Source organism: Rhea pennata, chromosome 9 (assembly GCF_028389875.1).
Source record: "Rhea pennata isolate bPtePen1 chromosome 9, bPtePen1.pri, whole genome shotgun sequence".
In the NCBI taxonomy this organism is placed as follows: Eukaryota; Metazoa; Chordata; class Aves; order Rheiformes; family Rheidae; genus Rhea; species Rhea pennata.
In genome coordinates, this window is record NC_084671.1 from 817,605 (window position 1) to 843,323 (window position 25,719).

The following is a 25,719-nucleotide window of genomic DNA, read 5'->3' on the forward strand; positions in this document are numbered from 1 at the left end:
TGTTACTATTAAAGACCTTAGTCTGACAATAACCACAAAGTATATAAGCTGTTATTATGTTGTTGTTTTTATAGTTAAAAGTTATTTTCCACAGTATTGAGTGTTTCATGGTCAGTTACTATCTTCTGCTGTTTAAAGGGGCTCCAGTTCAGCACAGTGGATTGGCAGACCTATTCTTGTGCCTTGCTTCTTGCTGAGGTAAATTGTATTTAATTCGTAATATACATTTTTACTTGTTAGAATTTTTTATTTTAGTAAATGTGTTATTTCAAAGGTTCTGAAAGATTTTCTTTTTTTGTGCCTAGTTAATAAAAAACATTTTGACCTAAACTTCAGTGCCTGTGATAATGCAAGAGTGTTTGAGCTAGACTAGATCTGTCATTAAACCTGGGGACTAAGGCATAGGACGTAAGTCCTGAAGAAAGTTTCCAGGCTTTTCTATAATGTTCAATCCTATAGTAAAACACGGTAACAACAGCCCTGGTAGTGCAGCATGGTCGTGACCAGTGTTTAAGGGCGGTTAGCAGAGTGGTGTTTTGTTTAATCTGCTGCTTCTCTCACTTGTTTCCCTTGCAAGCCTGTTCTTAGTCTTTTCCATACTGAGTTTCAGGTTATATGTATAGTTTCCACACCAAAACTCTGTTCTGACTCAGAACCTGATCAGCTAGATGGAAATGTCCCCAGCCCTTTCCAAAGAGAAGGTCGCCAGTGGCAAGAACACTGGACTCGGAGGAACATCAGCTGCCAATTTAAAGGATAAGACGATGACTTGCTTCAAGGTACAGTGTGAAATGAGAGAAAACCAATGTAATCTGCATAACATAAATGATGCTGGCTTGCTCTTTTGTTTATGTAATGAAGTCCACAAGGACTTGGACAATGTTTCACAAATGACTTTGCATGAACTTCATGCAAGATTGTTATTTATGCCTAGAACTGAGTAGGAGTTTTCATCCAGAATGTTTTTTACTGAAATCCTGCAGTTTCTAAGAAACTGGTATTTTTCTTGGAAAAATGTTGATTTTGCCAAGTGTTTCAGGTTTCTGTTAGGAAAGCCAAATTATCTGAAGTCAGCTTGAATCTACTTACATCTTTCTGGGCACCATGGTGCCAAACAAAAGATGTAGTATGTGTGCGTAAGTATTTATCTTTTCTTGTCTCATTCTGGGACAATTTATTATGTGTTTTGGAAAACATTATTGTTTACAATAGCAATTATGTGTTTAGAGTGTTTTGGTTAAAAAAAAAAAGACAAAAAGATCCCTGTTCTTGCAGAATCAAAATAACTAATTAAGTTCTTCAGACATTGCTACACACATAGCAACAATAATTTTCTGAGTATAATATACTGAAAATAACATTTTAAGATATTCATAAGGCTTCCCTCTTATTTCCGTGACTGGGGTGTACTGTGATATTGTGATGATACTGTCACAGTAGGTAAATCTGTCATGATGGCAGTAAGAAGCAACTGAAACTACAGATAGTCAAATACTTCTGAAAAACACAACCAATCTGAACACCAGAGAAAGCCTATATATTTGTGAATTTAGATAGGTGCATATGCCTGACCTGGACTAAGTGTCTCACCATTATCTACTTATCACAGTAGGATTTTCTACCTTTGTAGGTAGTCTTGATATGATGCTTTCTCAAGTTATTCCCAGACAGCATGAATTATTTGCTTAATTGCAGTGTTCTTCCAGAGGGAATACATAACAAAAGGCTTCTGGAGTATCTGTGAGATAGAGATTGTTGGCAGAGAGAGTTTATCTAAATTTGGAAAGAGGGATGACTCCTGCAAGAGCCATATCAATTCTTTCCATCTCTCTATCAGCTGTTTGTATCAAAGGAAATGTAATTGTCTGCATAGTAATTACAGATTGACTGAAGTAGGTGCTAAATGATATCAGAGGTGAGATTTTTTCAGCAAATTTAACACAGTTTTGGATTTAGATTCAGAGTTGAACTAACGGCATAGATCCAAAGATATCTCTACTGTAGTCATGCCTGCTTCTACTTTTACAACAATAACATGCCCCTAAATATCACTCTTCTGTGGTGCTAAAAATACACTTATAGTGTCATCCCTGCTTTGCAAAGGCAAATGAAATATACAGGCATGGCCTGACTTAGCAAAGGCAGCAAGCTGGTGACAGATTTAGATGTAGACCTTAGACTGTTCAAAGCTCACCTACAAGCCATCCAGTGGACCAGGGATGTTTTACTACCTCTGTTAGGCATATATAATAGGATTAATTTACTGGAATTTCAAAGTAACCCTTATGAAGACTACATGGAAAGTTGAAAGCAATCCACGCACAACATTATTTTTCAATATTGAATATACCTCAAGTACCTGGGAAAAAGTAATTGCAAGAGCCATGTATCACAGATTTAAAATCTGTATTTAAATCTGCTTAAGTTTACTATCATTTTTTCTTAAGATTAATAATGAAAGATATAATAAGAAGGTATATCGGATGTACAAAACAATAAATTTGTGTATATGAACTCATAAGATGGCTTTTTTTTTGTTTTGTTTCGCTGGCATGATATTACTGCAGGGGCTGACCTAAATAACTATCTAGGGAGTAATTTTATGACGAAACATTATTATCTGTTATTATAGCCTAATACTGGGTTTTCTTTGCAAATATCAAATTCATATAACTGAAAGGTAATGCCTCAAAAATATCCTTTAAAGATTCTAAAAATTGTTCAGATAAATTCAAAAGTAAATAAATGAGAAAGTGATCTACATCCATAATGTGACTGTTCATGCTTAATTGTGATGAACATCTCTGTGATTTGTACTTAAAAAAACTAACGTTTTCTGAAGTTGTAATATAGTAATAACACAAACCATGGAAAGTTCAGGAAATCAGTAGTGGCATGTGCTTTTATTTGTATGCCTGACACAACTCTGCCTGAGGTACATATTGGCTGAAGTTCATTATCATCACAGTGGAGGGCTTTATGAAATGTGTAGGTGGTCTTAGTTTGATTCGGCATGGGAGCTTATGTCAGGAAACACTAACCTGCTTGTACTAAATGACACTTTCAGCCTCAGCAAAATAACAAAGCTTCGATTGAGCACTGGCATTAAGTTATTTGTTGACAATTTTAGGTGCTACCTTGAGAACAAGGAAAAATTTGAAAGATCACAGTGTCCCTTGTCCTACTGGATTCTGTTCCTCTGAGAGATAAAACAGAGGACTGCATGGTTATCATAAGGCATATTTTCTGAATCTTAATTTGAGTCTGAAGGGGAAAGGTTAAATTGCTTTCATGAGCTATTTTATTCTATTAGATTACTGAGGTCAAGATCTCTGAAGTGACGTGTTCTGATTTTTTTTTCTGGGAGTAAACATGACAGAAAAGAAATTTTAAAAATTATTTGTACTATTCTCAATAATCTGTGGCAGAAAAAAGACTGAAGTTGCTTCCGAAAATGTTCTCCAAAAACGCATATTTGAAAATCTGCATTAAAATCAAAAAAGATATATAAAATATACAATGTACCTTGTTAAAACTTTAAGAAGACATTATTCATCTAGGGATACACTGTGTGTATTGTAATTAAAACCCAGCTTTTATTATGCTTCTGAGAAACACAGTATTAAATTACAAGTACCTCCCTAAGAAGGTTACTGAAGAACATGTGGAATATTTTAAGTTATAATGTGGTTGTGATTTAATAGGGAAGCCTTACAGAAAATACAATGGTTATACCAATCCATGTTGATCTCTGTTTTGCTGGCAAATTCTGGCTCATGTCTAATATTAAAAGACATTGCTTTGGAAGGAATTCATTACTGGGGAGAATCAAGGGAGCTTTTTGTTACATGAGACAATGTTTTGGCAAGGCAGAGTGGCTGAGTGTAAGAATGAAGAAAGTAATTTGGAATTAGGTTTTCACGGCAAATACACACACAGTGAAAATGGAACAGAATTCCAGTTTGGTTTTTGCAGTTCAATTCCTAATGTACATTTATAAGATATAGCCATAATGCACAAGAAAGGAGCATGGGCAGCACTGCTCTACAACTCTGCTGTTTGTATGGTTTGTATGTTTTTTTGAAGCATACATAATTCGCAGTAGTCAGGTTACCTTTGTTACCATTAGAGCTCACTTCTGCTGTCATCATGCAACAGCAGCTAATTGGCTTACCTGAGGAGGACCTGTTTTTCATGGAGAACCGCGATGGTCTGGACATGCAGCAAGGTGCTGTGGTCACACTGGGAACCAGAGGGTCTTGGAGGAGAAAATGACAAGTTTGCTGGATGATCAGTGCTCAGGCGACCTGCCCAAAAGTACAAAAATATCTATGATACAGCGGGGAAAACAAGACAGCTTTTCTGAACTTCTGAACTTTAATTCAGTGTGTTAGTCTAATATTCATGATTAAAATACTGGGATCTTTATTCAGGCAAAAATACCATTCAGATCCAGTTGAAGTTCAGTAACCATTACTTAGTTTACTATATTCCCCATTACTTACAACTCTGTTGCCTTGCAGAAGGTCAGGCCTATGAAGTCAAATATGCACAGACTTTTCAAATGTGCACATTAATCCTCCACATATTAGAGTTCATATTTTGGTGCTTTTATTCTTTTATTTATTTATTTATTTATTACTTTTTTATGATTTTTTTTATTCTTCACTGTGAACAAATCAGTGCAAAATGACTCAGACTTTAGGGAACAGTGTCACAGAAAGCAAATGATATACAGAAGAGATGAGTCCTCATTTTTCTCTGGAAAAAAAAAGGGAAAAGGCCTTTTCAAGCAGCGTGTGTGCATGTCCAAGGGCCAGCACTGCTCATAGCTCAGACTGCGAACACTTCCGTCGCTGAAGCAGCAGAGACCAGTGCAGGGAGCTGCAGGTGGTTTATGCACACCAGGAGCTGTCGCATAAGGCTCCTGGAGCTTTAGATGTATAATCAGTTTCTTTCAAGGTAGACTGTGATGGCGGTGACTCACAAAACTGGTATCTTCAACAGAATATTCAACGATCCCTTTATTTACAGGAGTCAAAAGAATCTATACTAAAAGAGCGGGGCATAATTTTAAAGAATACCATCGTGGTGTGCTTTATGCATTGGTGTTAGCATAAGATTTTTTTGTGCAGTTCCAGTCTGAATTATGTACCTGTTTTCTGCTTGATTATTGTTTGCTTTTTAACTTGTCCTTCTGTTGCAGATGCTGGCTGCCTCCTCCCACATACTCCATCCCCCGTTAGACCAACCCGGCTGTTTTGCAGCACATGCCACGTGCCTCCGTTCCTGTCACGCGACATCCCGCTCCGTCTGGTCCCACTCCTCCTTGTGCCACCCCCTCTTGCCATCTTATGCCAGTTCTCCTTGCAGGCCCTTTGCAAAACGTTTTCATGCTGTTGTCCTCTTCACAGCTTCCTTCGGGCCAAATCCTCTTAACATCTTCTGCGCCAGCCCACAGCACAGTACCAAAACACGTGTCTGACCCTGTCGGCACTGGATTGTCTCACTGTTTTCTTAAACAGGGAAGGACCAAGGAGCACAGCAAAGTGACGGGGCGCGGCTGCGGCCACCCGGCGTCGGGAAGCCTGGAGCAGCGGCTCTGAGACGAGGGGTGGCCGCGCGGCCGCGTGCCTCCGCGCCCCGGGCCGCGCCGCGGTGCCACCGCGCTCCTCCCTTCGCCAGCCGCTGTGTGTCTCAGCATCTGAAACCAAGCGCATTCTCTAAGGGACTGAGGAATTGAGAGAACTGTGCTTGAGAGACCGTGCAGAAAATTCTGCTTTAATGGTGTGTGTATTCAGGTTCTTAGATCTGATTCTCCTTTCCCTGAATAAAGGGGGAACTTTATAGTGTATAACCTCTGCAAATCCAGAGGCAGTCCTAGCTGGTTTTCCACAGAAATTAGGACAATTTTTAGATTTTAGCGCAGCAACTAGGGGATCAGTGTTGTAAAGAATTCTGGCACCTGATTGATAAAAATGTTTATGATATACATTAATTTCTTCAAATAAGCTTTAAACTAAGCAACCACTGCATCCAGACTGTGAAATACAGGTTACTACTAGGGCAACTAATGTAAGTGTGATGAGGCTTTTGTTAAGGGTTGTCTCAGTGGGTGTTTTTAAAAGAATTTCCTGGCTCTGAGTGCCGTGCTGGGAATGTCAGGACAGGAGTTACTCCGCTTTGGGTGTGTTTCTGTCGTGGATCGGAGCCAGGGTCGGGCGTCTGAGGTCCGTTGTAACGCGCTCGCCAAGCCCGGAGGCGCTGCGAGGCCCAGCGCCGGCGGCCTCTTCGCGCCCTTCCCGCCCTCGCTTCGCGCCCCTCCCCCTCCTCCTCCCCCCCGCCCCCCCCGCCCTTCGCGCCCCGCCCCGCCCCGCCCTCCCTGCGCTTCCCGCCCTCCCTGCGCTTCCCGCCCTTCGCGCGGCGCCGTGAGGGGAGGCGGCGGCGGCGCGTTCCCGGAGGCGAGGGGCGAGCGGGAACGAGCACGAGCTCGCGATTAAAACACCTTTTCTTCCCCTTTCCTTTTCTTTTTTCTTTTTTAAACTTACGCTGATCATACAGTGTGTGTGTGTGTGTATCACACGTTATTTTTTTTTTTAATAAGATGGGAAATGGCTTTGCTAGGAAATGTGTAAATTTGACTGATACTCTTCCCCCCCCCCCCCCCCCCCCCAGTTCTTCCTCTTCCAGATTTTAGCCTTGGTATTTAAAGTAGCTGATTCTCTCCTGCTTTTTCAATTTAATGATGGTATTGACTGTATATCATTCTTCCTGATTGTGGTCTCAATACCATTAAGTGCTATAACCACTTATGGGGCAAAAAATTGTAATCACTGGCACTTGGACTTTGCTCATGTTTTACACCTGGTTTTTGTTTTATTTTTATATTCTCTGTATATTGTAATTTTCATCAATGAGTTGATTGCACTGCTATAGCAAAAACATTAACTCCCATCTCCGCTCTGGTTTCCGTTCAGTCGTGGATGTACAAGGCCTAAGTCTGGTGAACACTCTGGTCCTCGTGTTAAATGCTATTGCTGTACTATTTAATGCAATTTTTCCAAATTTTTTATGTTTGTATTTATTTAACTGTTAATGTAAGTCACAGCAAAAGTCTAAGTTGCATTGGTAGCTAATAACGCTGTGTTTAATGAAGCAGCAGTTCATACCTGTCATTGGTATAGAGGCTCGTAAAGTAGTTTCAAGGATTCTTAGTGTCTCAGTACAAAAAGGAAGGAAGATGGGAAAGAAGGACTAATTACGATTATTTCTACAAATGCAATTATTATGCAAGATACCGTAATTCTATAATTATGTGTAATAGATCTGTCTCAAGAGAAAATGCTACCCTTGCTGCTTCTTGAGCGCTGCTCTCATACTGGCATTCTGCACACATACTTAACTGTACTTCCATTTTCATTTTGTTTAAGTACCCTGCAAGCAGCATTTTCTGTGGTTAGCCTCTTTGTTGCCAAGTATTTGTTTTCTGAGCCGTTGCTAGTGTGGGTACCATCCTAGTCTGAACTAAAGCCATTTTGAGTAAGTCTGTGTGCGCATCTGAGTGTCTGCCTATTCTGTCCTGATTACTTGGGGGTTAGATGAAACCCCTTCCTGTAAACTATCATACATGACCAAACTGTTCTGTAGCTTTGGCTTATCTAAGTTTTAAGATGTAAGTCTCCTTCCTGTCTGGACCTGAAGAAGCAGCAAATAGCTGTGATTATTTTTCTTGCTTTAGTGGAAATGGGAATGAACTGTTCATAAAGAACCTTTGATAATCAGTGGGGGGACCAGCTCCCATTGCTTATTTTTGCCTCCCTCTTTGTCTCAAAATAGGACCTAAGAACTATTTGGAACTGGCTATGGATGGCTCTTTTCTGTCTCAGGACAGGACCCTGCTGTGACCTTACTATGCAAAATGCAGTCTTCATCTTGCCCTTCTCAAGGTAACATCCGAGTGAGAAAGGAATAACTGAGCATACAGGTCCCCTTCCAGCTCCACTGGGCAGGTAGGTAGGCCATTTTTGCATGCCTCCACACCTCACTGAAAATTTCACTTTCGTTCTTCGCTTAGCTCTATCTCTGTCTCTGCCATTTCTGGAGTTCTGTTACATAGCATTGGAAACACCATATGTAGCACCCTAAAAGCTTGTGCAGTTGTCTGAAGGACAGTGAAAGGGAGATACAAGACAGCTACTGATTAATTCTGCAGCACGTTATTTTAACGAATTAAAGCTAGATGGGTAAGTTGAAACAGCTAATTCTATTTTCAGCCTTAGCTAGACTTTCTGATCCAACTTTTTCCTATAAGTAGTGCAAAAAAAAAAAAAAAAAAAAAAAAGTGGGAGAGGAGGCGAAGGGGGAAATGTTGTGACCAATACCATGCAATTTTAGAAATGCTTCCTACAGCATCTCTTTAGTGGGAAGATAATAGGGAAAGAGGAAGTTTCAACAGACAGCAGGATGATAGTATGTAGCAGTTTATACTTTCAAGTGTCAGTGGTGACTGATTCCATCTGCCCTGTTCTGGGAAATAGAAAAGATAGTGACAGTATTTCTGTTACACGTAGGGGGAACAATTGGAATTAGTAAACCCTGGTAAAGGCAATGTGATCACTCATGAAATGAAAACTGTGCACTCGTGCATTCAAATTCTTTATTGGGAATGAAAATTGTGAAGTGGAGTGATTAACTGTCAGAGTGGGACTCAGAAAGGTACAGATCTGAATAAGAAATAGAACGTTCTTATGCTACATCTATAATTTGTTTTTCAAGAGGGTGATACTGTGTGGGTCCTTCTGATATTTTTTTATGAAAGACTTTAATCTTTTGAATAAGTCCCTGGAGGACTGATACTAGCTTTCAAAGTATAGGAAAAAAATGACTAGAGGTAAAAGCACATGATATCTGATCTTTACTTGAGCTCTGATAGTTTAATAAATCCCAAAACAGAGAGCAGGGGCAACACAGGCAGGTTGTTTAACTTCATTTTCTTCTTAAAAGCATTTTACAAAGGATGAAGAGCTATGTGATGCATAACCAAGAACACAGGATCCTCTGTCATGGCTGTGTAAGAAATAGTGTAAATCCTTTTACATTCATGTGTAATTTTTTTTTTGACATGTAAGCAATCAGCCTTAACCTCCTCTTACCCCAAGAGGCCTTACCCTCAGAACAATAATGTTAGGAAAGTGCTTTCACTTCATGGGTTGGTGAAAACTTGGAGAAGGATAAGGAGCTATTTGGGATTTTTATTTTTTTCCAAATAATCTGTGCATGTGATTTATATATACCTGGTCAGTAGGAGACTAAGTGTCATTCATGTTGGTTTCTCTAGTGCAGTGGTGGGGAAGTGTGGTGCAGAGCATGAGAGGTCTGGCTTGTGAACAACCGGAGTTACCACTACAAAGCTCAGTTTATATCTCTCTGCACTTGGTATTGGGTCTCTGTAGTTAGGTTCTTATCAAACCCTGTTGAAATGGTTCAAGTTCCAATTAAGTGGGTTTCGTTCTCTGGTCTTGCACTTCCACATCAGTGTGAACCAGAACGTTTGGCCTATGTTTATGTGGGAGAGTGCAGTGAGTTTGTTGGGACTCCCCATAGCTATTCTAGACACCCTTCCTCACATCTTTTGCTCTGACCGCTTATTGTACAAATCATACAGTGCCCAGCTGTGCAGAAGGCAACACAGATGTGTAATGCTGGGTGCACAGCTTGAACAACATCTGTATCTAAGGTCTAGCAGCAGCAGTTGCAGGAGTTGCTGCCTCTGAAGTCAGTGTTGCTCTGTTGCGGAGACTGAGCTCAGTTTGCTTTTCTTGCTGTGCAAATTGTAACCTTCAGAACATGCTTAAGTTTTAAACAGTTGTAGATCAATCTGATCTATATAACATCAATCAGATGCCAATTATAACATCAATCTGAGCAGCTGTTCCTCTGTCAAAGAGCATCTTTGTTGCATCTTGAATATCTTGCACCTTCCTGTGCATTATTTGTTTTATTAGCCTCAGCTTGTGATCCAGGGAGCTGGCTGTTGTGAGGCAGAAGGCACTGTTGTGTTCTATCAAGTCATGTAGGTGAGGATGGAGAGCAGAAATTAATACTGCTAAATAGTTCCTGTTGGCTAATTCAAGGATTTAGTTGTCAGTCAGGTTAACAAGTAAAATAATTCCAGACTGATCCTTACTTGTTGTGTATAGTGGTTTCTTTTATTCTACAGTTTTCAAGCAAAAGGGAGTAAAAGTGCTTCCCTTGAAGCCTAGGGGCTATTTTAAGACACTTTTTTTTTTTTAACATTTCACATATGTTTCAAGAACTGTTCATTTTCTCAGCTGTACTCTGACAAACACTGCCTACCTCCTGCTTTTGTAGGAGCCTTGGCAGTATCAGTAAATTAGGTCTTCTCTTCAGCTTGCATAGGCCAGGTGGTGTTTCTTCTAATGAAAAGAAACAAGACTGTTACTGACATTAGTAGACGCTGTCTCCTGTGTTCACTGTGCTGTCTCCTCCAGTGCTGTACCTGCAAATGACACAGCTTCTCGCTTTTCATGTTAGATCATCTGCTTTCTAAATCAGACGAAACTATCCAAAACAAAACAAGCCCCAAACCTGAACAAAACACCATATCCAATAGCTAATTCTCAGCCCCCCTTGTAGAATTCTGTTAACTCTAGGAGGGAGATCTTTCTATGGGAGTGTGGAGAGTGCTTCTTTCACTTCGGTTGTCTTGTTGCACTGTAACTTGACTCCATGTTTTCAGCCTATTCTAGTTCAGACAGGTCACAGCAAAGAAGTGCTTTAGATCTGTTTTTCACTATTTCAGGCTTTCTTTTGTTATTACAGTGTCCCCTTCTGACTGTTGAGTATCTCAGATGTGAAATCAGGAGGCAGTTCATCTTCTCTTATTGAGAGAGGCTGTTACTGATGTCTGCATTGGGATTGAGTAGTCAGACTCCCGCTGACTACAGCTTTTGAACTCTAAGCATCTTGAATGACATGGAGCCTGATAAATCATCCACAGTATTGGCAGACACATCAAAAGCTTCTACTTGGTGCATTTAATACAGGCATGGGGATAATAACATATTTGAGACAGATTTATCTTTTCTTGTCTTATGGAAAGTTGTAACATCTTTCTCTTTCATCTGTATAGCGGGCAGAAAGAGAGGGATCATGCTAAGTTAGAGGAAAGCTGGTTTAAAGCTTTGCATGTTTGAGGAAAATCTGCTATCCTCCTTAGTAGAGCATGTCCTCAAACTGAGTAATTAAATATGTGATGAACAATGACAAGTATAATCAGTAGTTCCTGTGCTTTAAATGAGACCTTAATCCTTTCAGACCACCTTGCAAGCACAGCTATTAACCTGCAAATGTACTCAAGCAGCAGATGAACTGAAACACAGCTGCTTTTGTTGGAGTAATATAACAGGTGTTTATAGACTGGATGTTTTCAACGCTGTCTAAAACATAGGCTAGTGTGTTTGGTCTTTTTTTGTTTGTTGTTTTAACTGTACTAATTTTAAAGGCAGTATTGGAATTGGTTTTTGGAGGCTTTATATATTACTTTCTGTAGAGTACTGTGATGATACTTAATCTAGCATGTTATTGTTTTGCTTCTTGATAGCTGTTAAATATTAAGAATTTACAGACATAGCAGGATGACATGGCAAGTTTTCTGGTTATTTGTGTTATTAAAGGCACTGGGATGATAGAATTGTTTTATTACAAGTATTTCTTTAAATTAAATCAAAGTGTGTTGTTCATGTGCTCTGGGAAGGGATACTTCAGCAGTGTGCAATGTAAATAAGCTACCAGGATGATATAAGATTAGGTCTAGCATTCTATGAAGCTGTAGGGGGTTTTAGGCGTGGGGGATGTAACTATACTGATACAAAAAACATCAGTTAAATTCAGTGAATACAGATCTCACAGATCTATGCTTTAGTGCATAAATAATCATGTGAAAAATCTTCAAGTCAGTCTAAGTCCATCTCGAGATCATGCTGGTGTCTGATGTGGATGACCTTCGCCAGGGAAGGAAAGTTCTTGTCTTAGGTCACAGTGTGCTGGTCCATTGCAGCAGGTTGTTTCAGTGCCTTTATCTTTCCACAGAAACGATGGACAGGCTGCTGGTTTTTCATTGCCAGGGCAAGTCATCTTCAGGAGAATATAAAGAACAGCTATAATAAAATGTTCATATGAACAGTGGATAATTCTTATTTTGAAAAATCAGAGAAAGATTTGGTAGTAGTCACAAGATGTCTGCATATATATTTGGGCACTGCTTTGTAAGTGAAACATCCTGCACTCTTGCTAGTTGTGTATTATCCTTTAATTTACTATTAAGGTAATTCCTTTCTTCTATAATCTGGCATTGATGGGGAAGAGTTGCGTAAATATGTGATTTTTTTCTGCCTGCTGTGAACTGCAGAGATGCTGGCTTATGGCAGCTGGTAAGACTTCCAGTGCTGAGTCCTTGTAGTCTGGAATCTGAAGGGTTGGAAGATGTGGTCCATACATTACCCAACAGTTTGGGTTTCTTGGGTTGATGTGGTCCTCATTCATTGCTTTTATTAGACTTGACAGACAGAGGAGGATAGTTATTGTACTTGGGTTCTGCAGAGGGGGAGTAATTCACTGTTGCCTTCGTGCTGGGTGTACCTCTTTCACCTGTATCTATTCCACAGAAAGGCCCTCCTGGTAGCCAGTGAAACTGTCTACTTTACATCAATGCAGGGCTGTGGCTGCTATAATAAAAAAAGAGGAGCCAAAAAGTTGAAGGAGCAGAGACAGCTTTATATAATGTTAACAAATTAGCTTCCAAACAAAGAAAAAATGCAAGTCAATCAATGTGACTAATTAATTAAGCCTCTAGGCCTTGTAAGTACTCTGTTTTTCACCTCAGCTTTAAAATTGGCCTTGAAGTTGGAGAATTTACATTTAAGGTACTTTTTAGATGGCTTACTGCTGTGTTGTCAGGATCCCAGTCATTCTGTTCAAGCCTAAATGCCAATATGTAGTTTTAATGCAAATTTTATTCATAGAATATCTAGCTACTCAAATTATAACACAACCATGTAGATCAGAAATTCTTTCAACCAGCTTTGATTGGTCTAAGGGATTTGTGATTTCTCCCTTGATACTAAGATTTTTTTTCACTTGATCTAGAACAGAGTTGTATTAGAGTGAGCCTTTTTACTGTGCATGCGGGAATCTTCTGAGTGATGCTGAGAACATGTAGAAACTTCTATACTTACACATCTCCAAAATCACAGCGAGATGCCTTTAAGTAAGGCATTTAACCACCCTTATTGTTATGTTTGTAGATCCTATATGACAAATTGTAATTGTATCGTCTCATAACCTACCAGTTACTTTGCCTTGAATCAGTAACTTACGTAAGTATTTATGTTTGTAAGATGCAAAAAGGTGGTTCTTTAGTGTGAACAAAACATGACTGAGCTTTGAATTTGAATTTGGAAAGTTTCCCCTGTTTTCCCTTGAACATACGAACTCATCAGCAGCTTTGTTTTGCTTTTGTCTGTTGTTGCTGTGTGTGAACTATGTGGTTAAATATACATGTATTTTCAAATATTTTGCAAATTGAGAAATCACATATCTTATGAATTTAATGGAACAGTCTGCATTCCTTTGAAAGAAGTATTTTTTTTTTTTTCCCGAACAGACTGCCTTTTTTGTTGTTAGAACTCTATTGTCTCTTAGCACACATCCCCCAAGTCTCTGTGTTCCCAGTGGCTAGTACAGTTGGAGACAACACATCAAAACCTCATGAGATGGCACTGAATTCCATGTAGTTTAATGGGAGTGGAGCATACCAGGCATGACATGAATTCAAGCCTGTGATTTTTATTAGATGAGCCACCACCTTTGTTTTTTTGCCAAAATAGATTCCTAGGCTGAACATTTTGTCAAAATTAGGTGGAGTATTTCTGTTGTCTTCTGTATAGTTTGGGTTGGAACTGAAAGTCCTAAACTTAGAAGAATGAGTTTTTAGAAACTATTACCTATTAATGAAGTCAGTGTGAACTGAGAGTACTTCACCACCAGGAGGCATTCAGCACCTATTGGGCAGTAAATAGTCACTTTGCTGTCTCCAAGAGCTGTTAAAATCAGTTGACTAAAATGAAAGAAATTAAAAAAGCATGATTCTTCTCATGTCCTGAGTAATGTTATATTTCATCATGCTGTAAGATTAAGAAAATGATGTAGGCACACTTCTTGTGATGTCAGATATCATGGCTAGATATTTATATGACTATTTTTAATGATGCAATGTATCATTGTGAATAGGAATAGGATAATTGTTTAACAGCCAATACCATCTTTAATTGTTTGACAATAGAAATTTATAATTAGCCAGTGTCTTAAGTAAAAAAACAGGAGTCCAAAGTGCAATATAAATCTGTCAACTTATATAAGCTGTATGTATAGTGCAATGGTTAAAGAAAGATGTGTTGGCAGTTCATTACCAAGAATCATAAAACATGCTTACAAGTGAAGCACACATCTCCTGGGACTACTTAAAGACAAGATAGATTCATACCCTCTGCTGAATCAAGGCCTAATCCTGTTCTGTGCTCCATTCAATAAAATAGTTTTCAGACTCGAAGACAGGTAGCAACAGGATGGAGAAGACCGAATGCTACTAAATTCAACCTTGATTAAAAGGAACCTGACTGAATTACATGACTGAAGATACTCCTAGAACATTGAGTTTTGTTTCAAAGGGATGGCTCTGGGCTGCAGTTTTATTGGCAAATGAACAGATCTAGATTTAATGACCCAGAAATTCCTAAGAATTCGATCTTGATCACTTGGCTGAATTTCACTCCACTTCCGTGGGTCTGAAGTCCAGTCTGATACACCATTCTATTTACCTGTAGAATACTTTTTTGATGGTTGCTTTTACTTTGTCTAAAATAGCTTTGAAATCACAATTTTTTCTGCAACAGCAGTCTATTAGCTTTAGTCTTTTTCTGTGTGAACTGGCTTCATTAGTGATGACTTCCATGGATATTCATCAGGGTTAAGGGGATAGAGAGGAAGCGATAGCACCGTTATACTAAAGTTTCTGGAACAGTTTGCTGATCCTTCATTTAACAAAGAGTGAATGAGGTCTGGAAACTTTCAGGAGTGCTAAATGGAACAGAAAACCTGTTTATGTGGAAGAGCGCAGTGAGTTTGTTGGGACTCCCCATAGCTATTCTAGACACCCTTCCTCACATCTTTTGCTCTGACCGCTTATTGTACAAATCATACAGTGCCCAGCTGTGCAGAAGGCAATACAGATGTGTAATGCTGGGTGCACAGCTTGAACAACATCTGTATCTAAGGTCTAGCAGCAGCAGTTGCAGGAGTTGCTGCCTCTGAAGTCAGTGTTGCTCTGTTGCGGAGACTGAGCTCAGTTTGCTTTTCTTGCTATGCAAATTGTAACCTTCAGAACATGCTTAAGTTTTAAACAGTTGTAGATTAATCTATCTGCCACAGCATCTGAGTAGACTTTTGTATTATCTTATGCATAAAACAACAACAGCCTGGTGGTATACAGAGTATTTTCTTACTGGTTTCCTAAGTGACTGTTACTGTGTTTCATTTGTGTTGGAATTGTGCTGTATAATTCAGACATGACTGTACCTTTTTGTTAGTTTGCGTCAGAATGGTGCATTGATTTGAATGACCTTTCCATTAGTAAATATAATATACTCTACAAGAATGAATATTGCAAGCTGTTTCAAAATGTAGGGTTTTTTCCAATAAAAATCTCTTTCAGAGTATCCAACTGCTCTACTAAAATCCACAATAAATTTTCATATAGGCCAAAATATAATACATTAATTTGCCTTACACCTTGCTCCCATTTCTTTTCTCCTTATTGCTGCTGGCATAATCTTTCATGCAAATTCCAGTCTCTCTTAAAGAAGAAGCAGGGGAACATGCCATGTGCAATGATATACCTGTTCATCCAAAGGCCTTATGCTGTGTTAGTGAAATAGGTAAATATTATCCTAGCTTCTCAATACCAAAACTGCAGGACATCCTGGGCAGCATGGGGCAGCTGTGCTGACCTGTGGCTCCTGCTGCAGCTGCTGGATGACATTGCTGCAGGTGTGGTTCCTTTAGGGGTGCTCTGTGGCTTTTCCAAGGATGGGAGTGGAGACTCCTGGGGCAGCCTGCAGTGCTCTGGCTAGCAGGGAGGTGCTGAGCCTCTGGGTTCTGTACTTCCAGCCCCATAAAATCTGTTTTTTATTTGTTAGTTTTCTATTAGGCATATGGAATATCGAGTTTGGAAGCAACCTGACAATCAGTAAAATAAATGTTCTTTTCTGTTTATTCCTTGGCTTGAATTCAGACATTAAATGATGGTGCACTATGAGTCTCATAATAAGTCTAAAAATCTGTCTTACTTAGTATTCGATTGAATATGTTTCAAAAACAAAGTAAAGGCATGACTTCCTTTTTTATTGCACTAAGAAAAATGACTTTAAAAAAACTGAATGTACTTAATAGTGTGAATCTGAGCAGATTGTTACATGTTTTCACTTCTTTACTGCAAAAATTTTAATAGTCATTCAGCTAGTATGTTAGTAGCTAAATGATATTTACTAAGCTAACTCTTAAAACAAACTGCCAAACTGCCTATTTGGGATTGAAGGCCTCTCTCTATGATTTATAAGCAGCATGATGAATAAAGTTGCTGAATGTATATTCAGTATTTTTTCTCCATTTATTATGTTACATATTTACTAAGAGTCCCCAGTGCTAATAATACTTAGTCCTAGAGTCTGGATCTCTCATGGAGTGAGGAAGGGGAGAACTGGGGGTATAAAGACAAGGTGGAGTGTCAGGTTGAGGAGCAGATGGGCAAAGGTGAGGGATCCAGAACAGGAAGCCTTGCAGAAGAGAGTGAAGGGGTTCCTCCATCCTATGTGCATCTTTCAGTGGAGTGCAGACGCTTTTTGACAAAGGAGGGAAGGGACTGAGGTTTGCTTACATTCTTGAAGATGGTAGAGGGTGAATGAAGAGCTGTGTTAGGCAAGATCATGCATTCAAGAATAGAAGATGGAAGCAGAACAAAACAAAGTGCAGTAGCAGCAGAATACCGTACTTGCTCAGTTGCTGTATTAACTTTCCTAGAAATGCTGAAATTGATGTTACTGAGCTTGGCTCCCTCCTGTCTGCATTCAAACTTATTCTTTCCCAAGGTCTGGCATGTTCAGAGGCCTTCCTGCCTTTCCTTCAGTGAAACAGCACTCTTCAGCCAAGCCACTTATTGCTTTGCTGTTATGCAGGCCAGTGGCGAACTGGAAGAAGATCAATGAACTGTAGAGCTCCTCTCATAGTTGAGTGGCCAGGAGGAATGGAATATCAATAAACAGAAAATGACAGGAAGATGGTACGTTTGCTGGATTTGAACGTTAAAATCTGCAAGTTTGCCATATTGTACTTCTGTGATGGAGGAAACGGCTGAATATATAACTGCATCATAGATCAAAGTATCATTTAAAAACTTACAAATACTTGCAAAGAGTCTCAATTTAAAAATTTACTAACTTTCTAAAGCGGTTGTTTTTTGTGTTGGTGCCATGTGTAATAGTGCATATTTCTTAGCCCTGAGAAACAAAGATTTTAAGATAAGTTAATATCTGAGTGTAGGGATGAGTCACACTCGCAAGAGTTTGCTTCAAAAGCATTCAAACTACAGTGAAATTCTAAATGTTTAACAGTTCGATATGGTTGTTCAGATATGCATGCTGCACGCGTAGGTGTCTTTTTCCTCGTCCCCATAGCATCTGTTAGCTTATCAAAGCATTTGACCACAACAGCATAACAATGTCCTAATGTCAGCAGAAAACACGAGTGTCTGTTTATCAAATGCAGAGTAACTCTTTTTTATGAGCATAAGAAAGACTTTAAAGTTTGGGTAAGAAAAGAAATATAAACTAGACTTTATCCTGTTCCTGTGTCAGTGCACAGTAAACTTAATAGCAGTAGGCATAGAAATGAAGTTACTATTTTAGTTCCAAATGAATAGTACTTTACTATTGTTCATTTCCCCTCCCTAATTCCCTTTCATGAAGGATAAACAGCTTTTAATTACTGATTCCTTTTTCCTAATTTTTTTTATTATCTTTGGCATTATAATGAAATGTGAAATACACAAAATGAAAATAGAAGATGAAGATTATAGATCATGGAACTACAATTTTTACATGATTTTTTACGGCACTAAGCTACCAGCTAGTGACTTTTATTAATCCTAGTTTATGGCTTGTATTGCTGAACTACTGCAAAGTATATATAGTATTGGATTTGCTTATGCTCAAGCTAGTCTGGTGATGATGCCACCACTGAAAGAGAATTTATTTTTATATATATATATGTATGTGTGTGTATGTATATTTTTCCCTCTTCCTTGAGTGAGAAAAGGCACTTACTGGTGTTGGTGTGAGGAGGCCTTTGTATGAGATATATGTGGACTTCTTTTCGTATTCTCTCTATAGCGTAGGCTTTCTTAAAGTGAACTAAACTACGAATGGTCTATGGGGCGTGAACTATCGTTTAACTTAATGTATTTGGGTTTGCATTGGAACAGAAAGTAGCATTATGTAGTTGACCTTGGTAGAGTTTAAGCCTTGAAATCATTCAGGGGACTGAGTTTCCTTTTAACTGAGGGGTCTCAGCGGCTCGCCTCCAGCTGACTGTGTGTCTGACTGCCCCGAGCTCTGCTGGCAGATCCCGACATGCCACAGTTGTGGGGTGTCTCCACAAGAGGAGGGGGCCATGGCTTCACCCAGTCTGGGAGCTCACTGCATGAGGGAGCCCCAGGAAACAGCACATCATGGACACAACTAGTACAAAATTTGCTTTTTTTTCCCCAAGCAAAGGAAGGAGATCAGAAATGGCCTTTTGAATAGACCATAACGCGATATCTGCAGGTAAAATGTATTTCCCCTATATAAATTCTCTTTTTTTTTGCTTAGCTCAGGGAGCCAGCAATAACTCTGTTTTTTGAATGACTGAGGCTATTAACTGTAAGTAGTTAGACTAATAATGATTTTATCGTGTTGAGTAACTACAGTTGACTGAACATCGGCTAAATGCTTTCTATTAAAAGCTAGTAATTTTCTCTTAAAAGCTAGTAAATATGTTCTCTTTCCACAACAGTGGTTTAATAGTGAAATTTTTATGTGAAGAAGACCATTGAATCAAACTAAAAGGAATGTGCTGTTAATTCTTTCAGCAGTTCTTAAACCACATGTTGTACAGCTCTGTTCAGAAACCTGAGTAATATTTCTCTTATTTCTACAACAACATTCTCCTCTAATGTTCATATTTTCCAGCATTTTTCTTTGTATGAAGAGAAGACAGAAAATGCTGCTTTCTCCCTCAGTGCTGTCTTAGGACTGAGTGATACTTGGTAATACAAGCAAACAAATTTTATTTCCAAATTAAGCTGAGCTTTCTGTAACATGGAATAACATTAGCTTGTATAAGAGTTACAAACTGGAAACCTGTTGCCATAAACTAGTCTTCAGCAAAAAGGTCCATATGATGCTTCTTTGTCATGCTGAACTATTAAACTGTTGACTGAAAGCCAATGTTAATTTATGAAATGAAACATTTATCCCTGGCTGAAGTTTAAACACTTTTCAGTGTATTTATAAAGGCTTGTTTATATTCAAAGCACTTAAAAAAACCAAATCTGTAAATACCAGATTGACTTTAAGTAAACATTACAATTAGTTACAGATGATTTTCATCTTAATTTGAGTGCATTTTTTTGCAATTTTTTTCTTCTTTTGTAACAGTTTCTCTAGAGTAGAAATACTAATTACATGCTAGGAACAGTGAGTATGTAGTTTTAAAAGCAGCATTTCTTTACTCTTCCTCTTTTTCTATACTTTCATTTGCATTTGAGCACAGGATGGTGCTCAGCTGTGCTGTACTTTGCAGCATCATTTGATAAGTAACACTTAGCTTCTCCCCCCCTCCAGAGACCATTCCCATTAAAATACCCAAGGAAGATGGCAGTTACTCACTTCACATATTGCAAACAGAGAATAGATGGAATAACTCATGACTGTATCTGGCCAAAATCATCAGTTTTGAAGTGAAACAACATTTGAAGTGAAACAATCTTTCTTTTTCTTGAAAATACTTTCTTTCCTAATATTGAAAGAAAAAAAAAAGAGAGAACAACCTGAGTGTTTTTTTAGAAAAAGACTCAACTCATTTCCAAATCCTGCAAAATGAAAATCATTGGAAAAACATTTTCTGAAGTTGAGGAGATTAGCCAAGATCAGAGAGTCAATGTCTGGAAGTGCTTAAATATAAATTCACACACTTTTGGCTCATGTCAACTACTATGTGTTTAACAGATAACCTTTGGCTATGCTCTGTTTTTGTTTACAATGTAGAGTCCAAAGTGACTTCACTGAAAGTCTGTTTGACAGTTGTGAGAGAAAGATCATGCTTATTGGACTAACCTGGAAGTTTCTATGCCACATTCATCCTTGGCATTTATTAAAAAAATATTCTAATTTGGTTCTTGCATTGCCCCCAGAATTGTATCAAGCATCTGGGACTTTTTCTTCTATCCTGAACTGTTGAAGGTTTTGAGTCCCAGTTCAGAAGGTGTGTGCTGCAGGCTTTCTCTGCAGCATGCCCATGGTCAAAGAGCAAGGCCTCGAGAGACAATGTGGTGAAGCTTGCCTCTGTCTCAAGCCCTTGGCGAGCTCATTGCATACTTTCTAACTGCCCTGAGAAAGCAGCCACCTTTGCAGGTGAACTTTAACCGTGGAGTGCCAGCAGCGAGGAGATGACAGTTCTCTTGCTGGAACTCTTTCAGGGGCTCTGACCTTGTTGTGCTTGCTTGCACTGGCTTGAAAATTGGGGTTCCTTGTTGAGCTGTGAACTGGCAAGGGATTGAGACCAATATTTTGCCAGGAAAATCACTGGGCTTTTGTTGCTGATTTTTAAACATGGAAGAGAGAGAGGGGAAAAAAATGCCTCTTGCGGAAAAGTGAATGGAGCAGCAACTAGAGCGTTTTTTCTTGAGGCTGACTTTTTCTATTACTGTTCCTTTGTGTGGCTATGGCCTTGGACCGTGGCTCTGAACGTACCTGCAGTGCTCTCAAATGTTTAATGCTTATTCTGATGGCTACATGGCACCTGCTGTCTCTGTGCAGATAAAACTGAGTGGATAGTCACCTGGTACAGGTGTAAACCTCACAGTTGTGACTTAAGCTGCTTGTGTTCCCCAGTGCAGTATCCAGAAGGCTTCAGGCCCCTTGTTCTTGTGGGCTGGGTGCATCCTGTAGATGGGAAACGACTGTTGAATTATACTTATGGCAGAAACTCTTTTTTTGCAGGGGAGGAACCGTTACTCTACAGGCTGCTCCTATGAGGAGTCTTTTTGCAGGTGGTGGTTAGACCCTAGGAAAGGGGACAGCTGTTAGTTTAAAGAAAAACTGAAGAGAGTATTTAGACTCTAAAATGTTAAATGTATACAAATGCTAGCTGAGAAATGAGGTTAAATGATTGTGGGAACAAGAAGGGGAAGGAGTTTGGACAGGGCAAACAGGTCTAATAACAATCTGTCTGTTTCTACATTTAGATAAATTACATGTGAACTTGTGAAAGCCAGAAGAAGTTTGAGTTTTGCTTACTTTGATATTCTTGAAGCTCGTAAGACACCAGCCCTCACTCGGTGGTAATAAAATTATGTTGACTTATAAAGGGTTTAATTGCTTCTTTGAAGAGTGAAGCTACCAATGTTTGCCTTCACAAGGGAAGGTTTGACCATCATCTTCCAGACGCATAAACCCAAAGTTATTGAGCCTTTTGAAAAGGGCTGAGACTTCTACAACTCGCTTCACACTGGTAGAGGAACGAGGTGGGTGCTTTTGCAAAACCTGTTGCTGAGAACACGTATTACAGTGTGCATTTAGTGATGTTTTCTAGGAACTGATGTTCCTGAATTTCTGTCATCCAGACACTTGTAACTAACTTCATCTTGGATGTCCAAGGAGAAGAGAAATCTTGTGGCTAATGGGGTAGCAGCAAGTGTTATTCCTACATATTGTTACATTGGTTTAACTCCTGTCAAGAAAGAGCACTTTTTCTGAGCATTATGCATATTGATAAGCCTTAAAATGGAGATTTAATTTCACAGCAGATGAAATCCTTGCTTGATCTTTCGCAGGAGGAATCTACGGCCAACATTTCAGCATGATGCTATTTTTTTTAACCAAAAGTTCTTTGTGTGTGTGATTTGGTGAGACAAACATTTCCCAAATTAATGTCACTTTTTGACTTTTTCACTGAAAAGTGATTTAAAAATTGCTTGGTTTAAAAGAAAGTATTTTGATTTGAGTGTAACTACTTGCTCAACCCAAGAAAAAACTCTTTCCTCTCACGTATTAAAACCGCTGGAGAATGGTAATAATCCATTTGCCTAGCCTTTGTGTCAAGCCTCATGGAGCTCAGGTTGCCTCGAAGGCAAAGTGGGATTGCAGTCATTCCCACACAAGTTGCTCTGACCTTAGAGATGTGCTGTTCTTGTTCTCACCCATTTCTATGACACAAAGAGTAAGAAACATTTTACAGAAACCATATGGATCACATCTTTTAAATGAACATGATTTGGAAAGCAGTATAAGCAATATAACAACGTGGAACTTGTGTTTGCTTATTACTGAACCTTCATTTCACTTTACCTTAAGCTGAATCCCTGCTCCATCAGGCATTCTTTTATGGATGATCTTTGCTAATGTTAGCTTTTCGCTTTCCTGTCATAATTTTAGTTCAAGTCTTCTATAACAAACAAAGAGTGTCATACTGTTTCCTCTTCTGTTTCTATAGACTATTCCTCTAGGAATGTATATAGAGAAAATGCTTGGTTTTTTATAAGCTGGATTTAATTTTTAGGCCATAAGAAGTAAGAATGAGGGATCAAATTCTGATCCAATGAAGACACAGTTTTTAAGAATTCAGAATTAGGCATTTAGAAGACCTAATCTGCAAATCCAGGCACTTCTGAGCCAGCTGTGTTTGTTGTTGCTGCCAGCAGTCTTTATTTTTCTTTCCAGTTCAGTTGTTTATGTAAGCATTCCCTTTTTTGAGAGATTGAAAGTATCTGGATATGATTGAGGGTATAGGTGAAGTAAACATATCTAGCAAATGTTATCAGCTACAGTCAGCTGGTGGAGCCTTGTAAAGTTCTGCCTCGGCCAGCTCTGCTCAGTGGTTTTCTCCTGCAGGGCAGGTCTGTAACAGGAATTGTGTAACTATCTGGAGCTAGTGCCTGCCCTGAAGGTCTTGCAGTGCAACTGATCAAAGGCTGCTTGCTTATCTTGATATTGAGAGTAACAGAATGAGTGTGCAGTAATTTTTATAATTTGATTCTATTAAAAAAAACAATAAAATATATCTGTATATAGTTCTAAGAGGCATAGTATCCTCAGGAAAACTTTCAGCAGCTGGAAAATATTGGAGTGGTGCAACATCTAGAAGATGTTTTTGGTTATTAGGTGCTGAGAAACAGACTGTGTTTGACTCTGAGGAAACATTCTGTCTCAGAACTGCCTGGCACACCCTGCTCTGCGAGTAAATTTTGTGTCTGCAAAATCAAGACCATTGATCAAAGCATGGTGCTTGCTTTAGGCACACCAAAGAGATGCAGTGTAACTGCGCCTTTAGCTTAAGATCAAAGGCAGTGGCCAAAGACCCAGATATGTCCATGAGCTTTTGGGCCTAAATTTTTGTAACATTTGAGAATTCCACAGAAGTGTGATTGCTAGGATTCTGCCTGAATGCCACAGATGCCTATCAGCCGTTTTATTTTGTATGCTGAACTGTTTCAATAGTAGTGCTTGTTAGTTAATGTCTGCAAAGCAGCTGTGGTGTAGGCAGGTTCCTGACTTTCTGGATGTGCTTTCTTTTTTAAATACAGTCTACTTACCTCTGTTCTAGAAATTTTTTTTTTTTTTTTTTTTTTTTTTTTTAACATGTGGGAATCATGAGGTGTTTCTTCAGTGTTTGCCTGGAGCTGTCACTCAGGATGTTTCTGTAACATATCCAGGAGCTGGATGGTTTGGAATGGGTAGGTGGTCTTGCCAGGTATGGCAAGGACATGAAAGTCCTCTCTGGGAGACGCCAAAGAGCCTGCATTTAAGCGTTCTGAAGGAACTGGACCAGAGCGGGCAGATGTGGATTCCAGCCTGCCTCTCTTTCTCGGTGTGAGGGGCCAACAAGGGATTGTATTTCCCACAGAGAGAAAACTTTTAGAAAAGCTCTGCTCTCTTCCTGTAGCTTGTCATGCACTTTGACAAGCAATGTGAACCACTCCTAAAAATCCCCTTTGACCAGCATAATTTTTAAAATACATGTGTGTTTGAAACCCATCAGTGGTACTGTCCTGGAGTCCCAGTGAAGGGTAGGGCTCTGCAACGAACAGTCTCAGTAGCAGTCCCAAGGGGATGCTTTGCGTGAGCTTGGGCAGAGTACAAGCTCTTCACCCTGACAGTCTCCTTCAGGATGTTTCAGATCGAATTCTGAAAGCTGTGTTTTTCTCACTGATCTGTAAGCGTAATGGAGCCAGGCCTCCAGTTTGTTTGCATTCTGATAGCACTGTTTTATATGCTGGACACCACTGTGTTGCTTCACTAGCAATTTGTATTTCCAGGCTAGGATTGAGATGGTGGTCTCATAGCCACGCTTTGGCAGGCGGCAGGTCCTGTGGTGTGCTTCTGCTCTCTTGGAGCACGTGCATAGCAGCCTGAGTAGCAAAAGCAATATGGACAGAAGCAGAATAGAGTGTTATGGAGACCGCTTTAGAATAAAATGGGCTCTACACATACTGTCATTGCACTCTGGTCTCCTGATGGACTGAAAAGGTTTCTCTCGAGTTATGAGGAAGTGGAGAGTCCTTAGCAAGTCTGGCAGCAGTTCAGAGGCAGACTGCTCATGCTCTCCTCTTCTTGTCCCCCTCGCTGCAGTTTGACATAACTGAAAACTTCTTTTTTTCAAGGCCTTAACCTCCTTGTTTGAGTCTGCCCTCACTTGCAGTGTTTCTTATGGGCTTTGTTAGGTTGTCTTAAGTGTAAAATCTGTTCTGTTGCACACCATTTTCTCCTAATTAGCCAGCTCCTCTGACTGTGAAAGCTGCTATGGGTATTGTTTCCTGTTTGGCTGCTAGAACCACATAGCAAAAATGGCTTGTAATTAAATTCTTTGCTACGATAAAAATAACTGCAGGAATGTTCTGGAGAGCAATACAAACAGAAATATCAGTGCAGGGTATTCTTCGCATTTACTGTTGACAGTAGATGTGTTCTTAAAGTTTTGGGGATTTTGTTGCTGTTTTGTTTGTTTGACCTGCTCCTATGTTATTTTCAGTTGCTTTGTGGACAAAAACAGAATAACAGCAACACCTATAAAGCATAATTCTCTGTGCTTCAAATCTATTGCATCTTAACAGCCATACGATGGAAATACCACTTATGAAAACAGCAAGACTCTGAGCAGGCTCGAGGTGAAGACGCGATGCTCAAGCAGTCAGCAAACAGCATCGTTTGCTGAGTTTTCTTTCTTGTAAACAGCCTAACCAACTTCAAGGGAAGGAGGTTGGTTGACTAAAAAGCTAGTTGTGTTCCAGTAGCTGTAATTATCACAAAAGCTCAAACAGTTGCAGTGGTG

The 25,719-nt window shown here is 39.4% G+C and overlaps 1 protein-coding gene across 4 annotated transcripts in view; it reads left to right on the forward strand.

Annotated features, from left to right (window-relative positions):
- AADAC (arylacetamide deacetylase) overlaps positions 1 to 25,719 on the forward strand; it is an 83,784-nt gene that overhangs the window by 8,819 nt on the left and 49,246 nt on the right. For 3 of the 4 annotated variants that reach the window (XM_062582266.1, XM_062582268.1, XM_062582269.1), the window contains 3 exons: positions 139 to 198; positions 611 to 779; positions 7,837 to 8,009. The gene's annotated coding sequence lies outside the window, so the exon portion shown is untranslated. Of the gene's footprint in view, positions 1 to 138; positions 199 to 610; positions 780 to 7,836; positions 8,010 to 21,858; positions 21,917 to 25,719 lie in introns of those variants that run through there. The other variant, XM_062582270.1, reaches the window with a different exon arrangement.